General features: G+C 33.5%; 1 non-coding gene across 1 annotated transcript; it reads left to right on the top strand.

Moving 5' to 3' along the window:
* Positions 1 to 13,094: 13,094 nt before the first annotated feature.
* LOC150021284 (small nucleolar RNA SNORA48) lies at positions 13,095 to 13,230 on the top strand. Its single transcript, XR_016513752.1, has one exon. It is a non-coding gene; the product is annotated as a small nucleolar RNA SNORA48 (small nucleolar RNA).
* Positions 13,231 to 14,074: the final 844 nt, after the last annotated feature.

Here is a 14,074-nt window from a genome sequence, read left to right as displayed (position 1 = left end):
AAATGAAAATAAAAACAAAATGACCCAAAACTTATGGGACACAACGAAAGCTGTCCTAGAATACAAATTCAGATTAATACAGGCCTGATATAAAATAAAAAATCTCAGAAAAACCACAGAAATACAAGAGAATATAAGAAAATATCAAAACAATTATATGCCAACAGAATATATAATCTGAGAGAAAAGAATAAATTCTTAGAGATATACAGTATTTCAAGACTATATCAAGAAATCAAAAGATTAAGTTAACCAATTACTGCCAACAAAATTAAATCAGTAATCAAAATACTCCCTAAAAAACAAGAGTCCTGAACTTAATGGGGTTTTTTTAATAATCACCCAAGGACATTTTTTCATAGCTTCTAGACAGAGAAGAAGGGAGAAAGTGAGAGAGAAAGAGGGAGAGAGAGGAGAGAAAGAAGAGAGAGAGAGGAGAGAAAGATACACTGATGTGAAAGAGAAACATCAATTGATTGCCTCTTGTACACACCCTGACTGGAGATCAAACCCACAACTTGGGAAGTGAACCAACAACCTTTTGGTCTATGCAACAATGCTCTAACCAACTGAGCTACACCAGCCAGGGTTGGACCAGATGGATTTACAAGTGAATGTTATCAAACATGAAAATTCAAGAGGAGGAAAGGATCTCAAGCTCACTTACAAGACTATCATTATCCTGATTCTAAAATCAGGCAAAGACATTACAAAAAGAAGAAGAAGAAGAAGAAGAAGAAGAAGAAGAAGAAGAAGAAGAAGAAGAAGAAGAAGAAGAAGAAGAAGAAGAAGAAGAAGAAGAAGAAGAAGAAGAAGAAGGAGAAGAAAGAAGAAGAAGAAGAAGAAGAAGAAGAAGAAGAAGAAGAAGAAGAAGAAGAAGGAGAAGAAAGAAAAGAAGGAGAAGAAGGAGAAGAAGGAGAAGGAGGAGGAGGAGGAGGGGGAGGAAAAGGAGAAGGGAAAGGAGGAGGAAAGGAGAAGGAAAAGGAGAAGAAAAAGAGAAGGAAAAGGAGAAAAGGAAGAAAATAAAAAAGAAAGAATGACAGAAAGAAATGAAAAAGAAAGGAAGGAAGGAAGAAAAAAAGGAAGAAAGAAAGTCATTAGCCCAAATCCCTGATAAACAGACATAAAGATCCTTCACAAAATATTACCAAACAGAATTCATCAATACATAAAATGATCATACACCATGATCAAGTGGAATTTATTACTGGAATGCAAGGGTGGTTCAATATCTGCAAATCAATTAAAGTGATACAACACATAAACAAATGAAGGACAATTATATAAGCATATCAACATATGATAAAGAAGCATTTGGCAAAATCCAGCATCCATTATGTTAAAATTCTTAGCCAAGTGGGAACAGAGGGAACATACCTCAACATAATAAAGGCCATATATGACAAACCCACAGCTAACATCATGCTCAATGGGTTAAAGCTAAAAGCATTTTCCATTAGATTGAGAATAAGACGTATCTGTCCACTTATATTTGACATATTGCTAGAAGTTCTAACCGCAGTAATCAGACAAGAAAAAGAAATAAAATGCATCCTAATTGGAAAGAAAGAAGTAAAACTGTCACCCTAGCCTGTGTGACTCATTTGGTTGGAGAATTGTCCTGTAAACCAAAATGTCATTGGTTTTATTCCTGGTTAGGGCATGTGCCCAAGTTGCGGATTTAGTCCCTGGTGGTGGCCATTCCATGTTTCTCACTTACATTGATGTTTCTGTCCCTGTCTCTCTCACTCCCTTCCACTCTCTCTAAAATCAATAAGTATGTCCTCCAGTGAGAATTAAAAGAAAAATAAAATTGTAATTATCTGCAAGTGACATGGCTATATAGAGAGAACCTTAAAGATTCTATGAAACAACTACTAGAACTGATGAATTAAGTAAATTAGTAGGATACAAAATATTCAGAATTTGGTTGCATTTTTATACACCAATACTTAAATCAAATGTCAACTGTAATTGAAAATTTAAAAAAGCAAAATAAATAATTAAAAAAGAGAATCTTGCTTATTCAAAAGAGGAAAAGATATTTTCATATATTTTATTTCAGCAGCTTTATTTCACTTGAGATATTTAGACATATAATCTCTTTGAACTTAAATGTTTTATGTAGAAGTCAAATTTGTTTTTAGAGGTCACTTCTTTCCATATGCACATATACTATTGAATATATGCATATACAAGATCTGTCCAGAAAATGTCCAGTCATTGTTAATTTAATGAATGCAGTTTTCATGGCATCAGTATAATCTGGCAGCTAAGGAGAGTGTTCTGAAGTGCACGTGCATAAATAACGATGACTTCACTGTACTAGTAAGTGGGAGGGGTGATAGTTGTCACCGAGTGAGCATGTGTACTGTGTGGTCATCGCATTCAAAATGACTGAGTGAGTAGAGCAACAAATCTGCATCAAAGTTTGCATTAAGCTTGAATATTCCTCCATGGAAACTATTTGGATGACTCAGAAGACTTTCCGAGATGATGGAATGAGTGCAGCACAAATAAAAGTGTGGCACAAACACTTCAAAGATGGTCAAGAATCTACTGAAAGTGATCTACATTCTAGAAGGCCTGCAACAAGCAGAACACCTGATAATGTTGCATGTGTATGGGCTGCAATCCACAAAGATCAGAGAAGTGTGTGAGGTCCCAAGGTGCCTACTTTGAAGGGGACTGAGGTGTCATTGTCCTATGTATAATGTTCCTTGTATCAATAAATTTTCTTATTTTTCATAGTGCATGCTGGATACTTTCTGGACAGGTTTCATATAAAATTGTATATATTGTATACAATCATTCATATATCATTTATACATATATATGAATGACCCAAATTCTTTAAAATACTCTCCTTTCTCCAATACTCTGAAAATTTGCCCCAGATGAAATGTCCAATTATGTGTTGCTCTATATCTGGCTTTTTTTATTTTTATTTTTCAGGGTGTGTATTATTTCATTCTTGGCTCAGAACTACACAGTTCTATTTTCTGTAGCTTTAGAGTAAGTCTTACTATACAGTATGGTAAATACTCCCATGTTATGCATCTTTTGAACAAATCTCTTTGTTCTTGACCTATTGTACCTTCATATATATTTCAGGGTGATAATAAAGTTCGTAGCCAATGTTCCCCTACTTCCCACTGCCATGCCAATGGTTTTGAGATACCAACATAATACACTACACATATTTCATAGTTAAAACTTTCAGAGTAACAATGGCAATAAAGACATTTCTTTTTGGAGACTAAAAACATCAATGGTTGCCAAGAGTTGCAGGACAAGGCATGATGAATAGGTGGCCACACAGGATGTTTAAGGCAGTGAAAATAATCTGTGTGATACCAAGATAACGAATACATGTCATTATACTTTTGTTTAAACCCATAGAATGTACAACACTGAGAATGAACCTTTATGTCAACTGTAGACTTGAATGATTATAACATGTCAATGTAGGTTCATCAATTATAACAAACGTATCAGTCTGAGATAGGTGTTGGTAATGTGGAAAGCCATGAATGTGTGGAGGTAGGGGGTATACGGATTATCTCTCTAACTGCACCTCAATTCTGCAATGAATCCTAAATAACTCTCAAAAAATAAAGTCATAATAATAATAAAGAGGCCCACTTAATATTTATCTTTATGTTCCTCATTTCCTTTAATAACTTTATATACTTTATCAACTAATTCTTAGAGCTGTTAACATTATGTGTCAAGTAACCTGCAACTCAAGTCTTGATTATAGGAGAGTTACCATATAGTTTTGATAAACATGTAACTATAGAAAAAAATGTATTGTAAGATATGATAGAAAAACTGTTGTGTATTAGTCTTTACCCTGTAGTTGAAGAATCACTGATTGAAATGTGCAAGAAACGTCTCATCTTTGAGTTTATATTGAACACTCACTGACAACATAAAACGATCATGCTGCTGGGCAATACAGTAGGTGTCAACATTCCAGTAAAAATCCAAAATTCTTTGTAGTATGATTTTTGAACTAAGAGGTACAATTAGTTTTCTTAAGCTTTTCTGTTCACCTTAAAAATTTTCTTTTTAATCTTCTAAACATAGTAAAAACCTAACACACATTATTTTGCTATTAGAATTAAAATGGTATTCAGGGCTTTCTTTAATTAAACTTCTTAGGGAAAAAAATGTCAATTGTTTTTAATAGTAATTTTCACATATATCCAAATCATTATTTGATTGAATATAGATAAGCATAATTAGAATTTGTTCAATGAACCAGAATATATAATCATTATATATATATGTCCTGGCTGGTTTGGCTCAGTGGATTGAGCGTCAGCCTGCGAGCTAAGTGTCGCTGGTTCGATCTTCCAGTCAGGGCACATCAGAGAAGGAAAACTCTGACTCCAAAAAACCTCCGCTGCCTTGTGGCATACCTCTTCAGGGGAAAGGCTAAGGGAGTAAACCCCGACAGGAAATCCGGAGCCGGAGTCCCTAAGGCGGTTTGACGTTGTAGTCAACACCGGCAATTCCTGCGGCGCACCTGAAGCCAAGCTGTATTGACTCCGTCTTTCCCTTGGATCCTTCAGCTGCGAAGAGAGGGGGGGTCTGCTGCATGGGCAACAGCAGACCCTCCATATCACCCTGCCCAGGCTCTGTAGCTTCAGCTTCACTGGAGAGGACACTCCAGCGTCATCGCAAGATGTCGATTCAACACGGGAGGAGACAGATACCGTGTCACTCCCGAGTCGGGCTGCACAGCCATTCTCGGCGGTGCAGATAGACTCTTAAGAAGCTACACCATCGTCTCTCGAGACGGACGGCTGCCGATACGATACGATACCGATATATATATATATATCTCGTCGGCAGCCGTCCGTCTCGAGAGACAATGGTGTAGCTTCTTCAGAGTCTATCTGCACCGCCAAGAATGGCTGTGCAGTCCGACTCGGGAGTGACATGGTATCTGTCTCCTCCCGTGTTGAATCGACATCTTGCGATGACGCTGAAGCTACAGAGCCTGGGCAGGGTAATATGGAGGGTCTGCTGTTGCCCATGCAGCAGACCCCCCCTCTCTTCGCAGCTGAAGGGTCCAAGGGAAAGACGGAGTCGATACAGCTTGGGTTCAGGTGCGCCGCAGGAGTTGCCGGTGTTGACTACAACGTCAAACCGCCTTAGGGACTCCGGCTCCGGATTTTCTGTCGGGGTTTACTCCCTTAGCCTTTCCCCTGAAGAGGTATGCCGCAAGGCAGCGGAGGTTTTTTGGAGTCAGAGTTTTCCTTCTCTGATGTACCCTGACTGGAAGATCGAACCAGCGACACTTAGCTCGCAGGCCGACGCTCAATCCACTGAGCTAAACCAGCCAGGGCATATATATATATATATATATATATATATATATATATGCACACACACACACACATATTGTTCCTTTGTAACTGTCTTATTTCACTTTGTATAATGTCCTTCAGGTTTACCCATGGCCATATTTCTTTTTCTTTTTGTATATCATATGATTTCTATTACTTTTTACTTTTTCAATATAAAAGTAAATTTATGTGTAAAGTCAGGAACAAAACAAAACAAAACAAACAAACAAACAAGCAGTATTTAACAGCTCTCTGAAGTAAAACTTGATATAGTGCTAATGGTTGGTCTCCTTACCTGCCATACACATTTGTGTATATACTTTCATTATTTGAAAGTTCTGTTTTATTTAATAATTTTAACTTATGTTGCAGAAAATATTGTACCACACTTGAGTAATATTTGTGCTTATATGTGGATATGTTTATGTAAGAATGCATATTTTATTTGCATTATAAATTTTTCAGGAAAGAAAGATTTTCAATGTTTTACAATGATTTTCTTTTCTAACAAAGAATAGATATTAAATAGATATTGGATTTCTTTGAAAACCTCTATAGCATTCAAAAGATCAGTTTTAATCTTTCAAGCTATAACTATAATAAATTATGTGAATAGAATTCTAATATTAAAATATTCTTTAATTCCTTCAATAAACTACACTTGGTCAAAATGTATTATTCATTTAATATCCTGCTATATTTTGTTAGAATTTATTGAAGCTTTTTGCTTCCATGTTCAAAATGAGATTTTTGTGTCATTTGCCTTTGTGCAAGTTATCAGATATTGGCATCTATGTTATTCTGACTTTATATAAAAACTTGAGGTCTGTATGGTCTGAATCAGTTTAAACAAGTATGTCAGAGATTGCATCTTGTATATTTGATAGAATGTATGCCAGAATATTTTTTTTGCCTCCTGATTTTTGAAAGAGAATTCATTTTGGTAGTTTTCATTTTTACAAATATTAACTGAACAGTATAAGTTTTCTAGCTTTCTTGGGATGAATGTTTTATGTTATATTTTCCTAAAGAAGTACACATTTTATTAAAATGTCCAAATTTACACACCAATTATATATGCTTGCTTTATCTTTTTTTTTGTACTTACAATTGTAGTATTTTAACTTATGTTTCCTGTGTTTTTATTTAATTAGCCTTTATCATATATATTTGATATGTTTTCTAATGTCTAGCTTTTGAAGTTATTACTGATTATATTATTTTACAAGCCATTTCTTTATATAAATAGCAATAAATACATACATACATGATATTTATAATTTATCTCTAGATTATTTTGCTGTTTTATTTTTTTAGATTTCTTAACTATTTAAATAATCAATTTTATTTTTCAATTGTTCTAAGGATTATCATCTCCTATGCAGACACAATATATATGAAGCAAAAAGTAATATTTTTATTGTTATTTATTTTCTCCACTGGTAATACTATTTTTTCTTTTCTTTCCCCCTTTTTTATTCTCCTCTTCCCCCTCCTCTTCTCTTGTATCTCCTTCTTCCTTTTGGCCCTCAAATACAGAGATGTAGGTTAATTCTAGCTTAGCATTTATAGACTTATCATTAGTTATTTTAGTTTCTGCCTTTTTGGATGCATTTATGAATCCATTCATTTATTTGTTTTCTTTATTCTCTTCACTTTCTCTTTTCTTCCTCACTGTAGGAAACCCACTACAGATTTTGATGACTATTCTTAAATTAATATGTATATTTTCCAGAAAAGTAGTTCTAGTTTAACTTTCTGTACTCTTTGGTACTGAAACCCAGATGGCTTCTAATTCCATGCAACTGCACTTAATGCTGAATATGACTCTTACACACTTCCCTTTGCTAGAGATTACAACACTTTGGGATTTGTAGTTGCTTTGCTAATTAGCTGATGAGCTTAAGTACAGTAGTATAGTTGAACTACTACAGAAACACAAAAAAATGTAGTATTGTTTAACAATAGAATTTATAAACATTATGAACATACAGTATTTACTTTAGTAGCAATCATTTTCAGAGCTTTTAATATGACAGTGAACATTGTGCATTTTCAAGAAATAGTATACTATATATAGCATGTGGCAAATCTGTTTAAATAAATATCTTTTATACATAAAGCATTATGTTATACCAGAATTGCATGGGGAACACTTGAAAATTATTTTTTTCAATTTTAATTTTGCACTTTTAGTAACTTTCTCTTTTTTTTAAATATGAATACAGGTTAGATTATTTTGATTTTTTGGAGGACTAATTAATTCATATTTCTGCAGAACTAATTAATAAATAATTGTATAATATGTATATATTGTATGCTATATATGTATATTTATATACAAATATAATACACATATAAAATAGATATAAATGTATATTTTTTATTTTAAATTTTTATTTTCAATAGTCTCAAATTCTCTGTAAGTTATTTTTATTATTTATAGTAGTATATTCAATCATCCCACAGCTACTTGATTTCTGCCAGTAATGCTGGTTTACATAAATTAATAATCTATTTGAACTTAGGTCTGTGCATACTACTTTTTTGGTAGAACTTTTTATACATTATTTATGGCTTTATTAACTTCAGGTTTTATTATAGATGTTCCTTCTTCTCCAAGGTCTTTGTTGAGTATTCAAGAATATATAATTTTCTCTTTGATGATCTTCCATGTTAATTAATACTGAAGCATTTATCAATTATGTCATCATTATTTTTGTTTCTATGTTCTTCCTACAAAACTGTAATTTTAAAAATTGGTTTGCTAACCATTGTACTTCCATGACTAAGCATTTGTAGTTCCTAATACATGTTATTGAATGAATATCTGAATAAATGTTTGAAAAATGTACTAAGATATTTATTCTTGTTCAATTACCAATATATCCTTCCCTATTCTTAAAGATAGGCCTTAGTACTAGCATATGTGTTACACTTAAAAGAGGTATAAATATTACATTTACAAAGTAATATGGCATTTTGCTAGTTTGTTTTAATTTTATTTCAAATGTGATTATAACTTATTATTTTGACATTTGTATTTTAAGTCAACATTATTTGTGAATAGTTATTCAAAATAATGTGACTATTTTTGTAACTACTGTACCATATGGCATTTATGAAATACCACAAATGATGTATCTATTTTCTTGCTTTTACACTTTTGAATTGTTTTGATTTTTTTTGCTATAGCATACAAGGGAAAGGCAAACATTGTAAAGGTATATATATATGCTTTCCTATTGCCATAGAGATAGATACTTATATAGATTAATATGAGGAAATTCTCATCTATAATAATAGTTTGACTATCTTTTGTTTTGTTCCCTTTTAATGTTAATTTATAGTAGTATTAAGTGAGTAAATATATTAATGCTAGAATATAACATTTTCTATTTAGTAGAAAAGACATGCAAATATAAAGTCATATAACTTCAGAAAACACTTCTTTACTTTTAACTCTAAACACAAAAGGTCAATATCAATTTCTGGTTTTAAAAAACATACCACTAACTCTGTTCTCTGATAGAAGACTAAAAACAATGATACTCCAGTTGAAATAAATACTCTTAGTGCCCATATTTTATTTTTTAAAGTACCGTGCTCTGATTTTAAAAAAAAAAAAAGCAGAGCTCCTCAGTAAATGTCTTACTCTAGGTCTGGAGCAATGGAAGTATGGAGTAAATTTGGAGCTTCTTATGCCAAAAAGCAAAGAAATGTTAAAAGTTGTGTGGAAGCTGAAACAAATGGACTTAGGCTCTCAATCACCAAATTCAAGACAAGTGAAAACCAAAAGTAATGATTTAAAATAATAAATAAATATAACTTCATGTGTTTGTGGTGTTACTCAAGTTAGAGTTTACAATTTTATATTTCCCATGTCAGATGACTATATACCAACTCTTTTATCAGAACATTAGTTCAATTTTCTGGTCCAATAGAGACTTCCCAGATGGTTATGATAACACTCAGTAACATAGAAGTAATATTTCAAATATGTACAATGAACATATTGTACATATTATGAAAACAACAGATATACTCATATCCTGCTACCGCCTAATCCATCTGTGCATGTAATGCTATTCAATGCCAACAGAAAAATTTCTATGTCTTTAGAACTATATATAATTGTATGCTTTTCATACTTGTTTTTTATATTCTGTGTTGTCAGATAAGTTGGTTACACAAGAAACTGGAAATGCAGAAATGAGTGTAATAAGAATTATGATGCGCTTTTTTCAAATTATTGTAGTTATATACTTATGTATATTAAAGAGGACATTTTAGGGGTTTTTGTTTGGTACTAGAAAATGCAAGCTATGTTCTCAAAAAAGTAAATGTACAGTTATTTGAAATACAGTAAATGTAGGCAATGCATAGTCTTTTATTAAAAATATTGAAAGGTTAGGAGGCCAATGCCTTATTCATTAGTCCACCAGGGTGGTCAAGATGGAGGTGTAGGTAGAAAACGATACCTCCTCATGCAAACGTAGAAAGAATTTTAATTAGATCTCAAAACTAATAACACCCAGAACCATCAGAAAACTAGGGTGTATGGAAGTCTTACAACCAAGAGTTTAAAGAAGTCACATTCATCCAGATGGATAGGAGGAGGGGAGTCTCAGAAAACAGTGGAGAGGTGGTATGGCACAGAGATGTAGTTGCTGCAGCTGCAGCAGAATGGATGGTCCCACATTCATGAGTGATAGATTAAAAATCAGGAGAAATACCTTGGGATCAAGGAATTCCAGCCCCAGGCCAGGCCACAGAGCCCAGCAGCCCAGCAGCAGGAAGATAAATCCCCATTGCTTCTGGCTGTAAAAATAAGTGGCAGTTGGGTTGGCAGAAGAAACTGCTGGATATTTCCACTAAAGGGCTCACATGGACTTAGAATGTACGTAAACTCACCCACTCTGGGTTTCATCACCAGGACAGCCGCTAGAAAGGCACCAGTCACATATGGGGAGTGGGCAAAGTAACAGGAAATGGGGTTAGTGTTGGGAAAACCTTTAGAATCCAGGCAGTAACATTGTGCCCTCTCTGAGTCCTCCTTGCCCCCACAAAACCACAAAACAGTAAAGTACACTGCCTCACACAATTTACAGGGCCTTTTCTACATAGGCCATAGGCCATGCTAATAAAATAGGGAATCACAGCAGCTCTACCTAACACACAGAAACAAACACAGGGAAGCTACCAAATTGACACATAAAAAAACATGGCCCAAGTGAAGGAACAGAACAAAATCCAAGAAAAATAACTAAATGAAATTGAGATAGCCAACCTATCAGATACAGAGTTCAAAATACTGGTGATCAGGGTGCTCAGAGAACTCATTGAGTATGGCAAAAATATGAAAAAAGAAACAAAGTTTACAATAAGTGAAATTAAAAAAATCCACAGCTAGCCAACAGTGAAGGTAAGGAAACGGGGTTCAAATCAACAATCTGTAACACAAGGGAGAAATAAACATTCAACCAAAACAGAAAGAAAAAAAGCAAGAATTAAAAAAAAAATTAAGATGACTTAGGAACCTCTGGGACATCTCCAACTGTATCAACATCCAAATCATAGGGATGCCACAAGGAGATGAGAAAGAGCAAGAAAATTAAAACTTATTTGAAAAAGAAAGAAATAAAACTTACCTAATTTGATGAAGGAACTAGACATACAAGTCCAGGAAACACAGAGAGTCCCAAACAAGTTAGACCCAAAGAGGACCACACCAAGATACAATATAATTAAAATGCCAAAGATTAAAGATAAAGAATCTTAAGAGCAGCAAGATAAAAGAAGAGAATTACCTACAAAGGGGTGCCTCTAAGACTATCAGCTGATTTCTCAAAAGAAACTGCAGGCAGATGGGACTAGCAAGAAGTATTAAAAGTAATGAAAAGCAAGGACCTACAACCAAGATTACTCTATTCAGCAGAGCTATCATTTAGGATGGGAGAGCAGATTAAGTGCTTCCCAGACCAGGTAAAGTTGAAGGAGTTCATCATCACCAAGCCATTATTACACGAAACGTTAAAAGGACTTATTTAAGAAGAAAAAGAAGATTAAAACTATGAACATTAAAAAGGCAATCGCTTCACAACTATCAACAACTGAAGCCAAAACAACAACAACAACAACAACAACAGCACCTAAGCAAACAGCCAGAATAGGAACAGAATCATAGGTATAAATGTCATCTGGTCATTTGGAGGCTTAGCAGCTGGGATGGAAAAAGGGAGACTAGGGGAAATGGTCCAGGGATTATGAAAGAGTATTGTCTCACCTATCAATAAAAATTTAAAATTCAGAATACTATTTCTGCTGAATGTGTATCAATTTCAAATCATCATGTAGTCAAATATTTTAAGACAAACCAGTGTAAATTGGTTAAAGTATATGTGTATGTCTCTGTGTGTATATATATTATGCATACATATAAAGACATAACAAAATATTAATTGTTGAACCTGAGTGATGAGTATGTAGATAGCCACCTTTTCTGCATCGAGTGCTTAAATATTTTCAATTTAAACATGAAACAATCATTTAATTTGACCTTTCATGGAGAAGCATATCTTGTTAGCATTACAGATTAGTTTTATATATATATATATATATATATATATATATATATATATTATATATATGTTGGAAATATGGTTTTAAAATCACTTTTGAGTAAATGGGAAGGATTTTTGTTTTGCTTTCTTTTGTTATTTTAGCTGTTGTTCTTTGTTATTTATCCCTGTCTTTTTTGGAGTTTGGAAGTTTTATGTTGGTTCTGCCTGGTCCTAAGCCTCTGTCCTGAGCCAGGTGTTGTAATCATAGGCTCTTGCTCCTGCTTTCAGATGATATTTGGTCTAGAAATGCATCTGTGAGCTCAGTGGAAAAACTGGATCAGCTTCTGCTTGCAAAGCTTCTTGTCTTCCATTATTCAGAAGCTTGCAACTTACTCCAGAGCCTTCGCATCAGGCCTAGTGTGAGCAGCCTTATTTTTTAGCAGGCTTTGAAGATAGAAGAACTTCATGTCAGCTGCTAGCTTTAAAATTTGTGACTGGCTCCAGACCCTCCTCTCACATTAAGCACTTTCAGACTGATAATCTGAGTATTATGTTCCATCCTGCTAGCACTTTGAATTTGTTTCTTTTTAGGCAACCAAGAGGTATATCTTGCTTTGAGTCTTGCACTGTCTCTTATTTATTTACTTATCATTGCACTATATGCTTGTTATTATGTGGCCAACAAGTAGAGAATAGCATTGTCATCACATGGAAATTTATTGAAATTGCAGATGATTAAGTCCCAGCTCAGGTCTACTACATCATAATTTGCATTTAACCAGTTTTCCAGTTGCTTCAAATACACATTAATTTTAAGACGCACTACTTTAGACAAAAAGATGAAGTATGATGGCTCTTTTTCCTCCTGACCAAAATCTGGGAATATATCACAGATGAGCCAAAGGTTAGTATATTTTCTGAGTGCTTAGTATATTTTCATATTTAGTTTCATTTTGCAACATTATTATAGTTTAGTTTGATCATTGCAGGGCTTGAAATTCAAACAAATGATGCTTATACTTGAAATAGATCTACTTACATTCTTCTGGTTTCTAGTTTTGAGTATTATATATTAGTTGTAAAATGACTTGATATTGTTGTTTTTGTGTTTAATTATTTTTCCTACCAGATATTTTTCTTAATTTTTTGCATTAAAAGTTTTCTAATTTTTTGTCCCTGACCTGGGTAGAGTTGCACCTGGTTTGGTGGTGCTAATCTCATATCAGCCAGGGACAAAGTAACTCCTTGTTTATCCCAGGTTGGCTTTTGGTTTGTGCCCATGCCTGGTTCATGCCTTGGAGACATGGATAAAAAATAAAAAATAAAATAAAAATGTTTTCTAATTCTATAATTTTTGCCTAAATTATAATGAACATTTTTAATCCATAGAGTTATTTTTCAGCACATAAATGTATTTCACTATTGATTGTTGTTTTTGTTATTTTTGCTCTAATACATCACCTAGAATTTAATTCATTTTTCTTCTCTTTCATCACATAAAACTTAAATTATAACAGTATGAGAACTGCAAATACTTTTGTCAATTTTTTAAATGTCATCATACAATAGGACATACATGTCTCTCTGAAGATGACAGCTGATTGATATGTATATTATTTTAAGAATTTTGCAATACAATACATTTAGCTTTAGGAGATAATTATAATCTTCAGGTGATATAGAACAATATGCTCTACAAAATACATTTGAGCAGACAGACTTTAAATTGTCAATATGACATAATTTTATGTGAATGGATTAAATAGAAAGCTGGCGTGTAGTGGCAGAATATAAAAGATCTGACCAAGGGTCATAGGGTTTGTCCTGCAAGAAAGGACCAGATTTCAGATCGAATTATTTATAAATTAACTCATTCATGCCAGTATTTTCAAATACTTATTGAATTCTCACTATAGTCTAGGTATTGGTTTTAGGATTACGGATATAGCAATTAACAAAATACTGAAAGGTCTTCACATTCATGAAGCCTATATTTTAGTGGGAATATATGGGACATAAATAATTAAGAAGATGAAAGGTATCTTTTATAAAGGGAAGGTAAGTAGTATGGAGAACAATAAAGCATTGAAGAGAAACAGGGAGGAAGTTTATCAATAAAATAGTCAAGGAAGTCATCACAAATAAAGTGGT

The sequence above is a fragment of the Furipterus horrens genome, unplaced genomic scaffold (assembly GCF_987537825.1).
Source record: "Furipterus horrens unplaced genomic scaffold, mFurHor1.1.pri manual_scaffold_1, whole genome shotgun sequence".
In the NCBI taxonomy this organism is placed as follows: domain Eukaryota; kingdom Metazoa; phylum Chordata; class Mammalia; order Chiroptera; family Furipteridae; genus Furipterus; species Furipterus horrens.
The sequence above is the reverse complement of the archived record's forward strand: the minus strand, read 5'-3'. Positions and strand labels throughout refer to the sequence as shown.